A 1,130-nucleotide genomic window follows, 5' to 3' on the forward strand; every position below is an offset into this window, starting at 1 on the left:
GAGCAGATCAATGCAAATAATTGATCTGCGAGACACTGACAAATAACGAAATTTTGCGATAACCGAGTTCAATAATTGCTTTATCATTCGATCACAAATTTGTTTTCTTATTTAAATCACTCTCTGACAACTCAGGTGAGCAATCTGCCATTTTTCACCAGAGATCATGGTTACAATTACGCATGAGCAGAATATGATTTGCAGCGAATGGAATCGATCTTACCATGCGTCAGTGCACGCGCACGCGCGCTTGTGACAACATCCTCGCGCGCTTGCATCTTGTTAGTTAACAATTACTAGACATTGTGACGTCAATAGCGTGTTGCTTATTACTCGTGCGCAGAGTTTATTCTTCGCAGTTTACCGAGCTCTGCTAACATGAATATCATGGATATCGAGAAAACTACAGCAGAAAGAGAATTCCTGCAATATTTGCATGGGTACCCTGGGGAACCGGAGTGGCTGACCGCATTGCTTTACGGGAAGAAAAGTCACCTAGAACCGGACATAGCAGAAATGGAACAGGTTCGTAAACACAGATGGGTTGAAATGCAAAATAAAGTCGGAAATGTTACCCTTATCTAGCGAAGTAACCAAGAATGACAGTGAGGGCCAGGGTATCATAAACGGTTGAGGCAACATTGCATATAAAGAATAAGTCTCTTAATTAAGTGAACTCAGTTGATCACAAGCGGCACGCTGTGTTTGATAATGTGCAGCAAAGTTTGAAGACTGACGTAGTTCGGTATAATGACTTGGGGTACTTACAACTATGAATTATTTCCTCATTTCTGCCATTCAGTCGCTAACCACACTCGGCCATCCGTTGCTTTTTACTACTTTTCACCTTTGTGAAAAGTTGGTTGTGCGCAGTGACAAGCAGCGAAACTTAATCTTCAGTCATGGTTGGAATAAAATGGGAAATATAACCAACCCTCTAGGTCTATTCTGCAGGAATCAATGATGAGCTCCCGTTAAACCAAAACGTGCTATTTTTGCGATCATTTAAATGAAAAATGAACGCCATCCCTCTGGATGGTGTTAATTTCTCATTTAAATTAACCAAGGCTTTTTTTTTCTTTTCACAAAAAGAATAAAAAAAAGAACACTTGTTTCTCGGTTGTCGCTTT

Source organism: Orbicella franksi, chromosome 10 (genome assembly GCF_964199315.1).
Source record: "Orbicella franksi chromosome 10, jaOrbFran1.1, whole genome shotgun sequence".
Classification (NCBI taxonomy): Eukaryota; Metazoa; Cnidaria; class Anthozoa; order Scleractinia; family Merulinidae; genus Orbicella; species Orbicella franksi.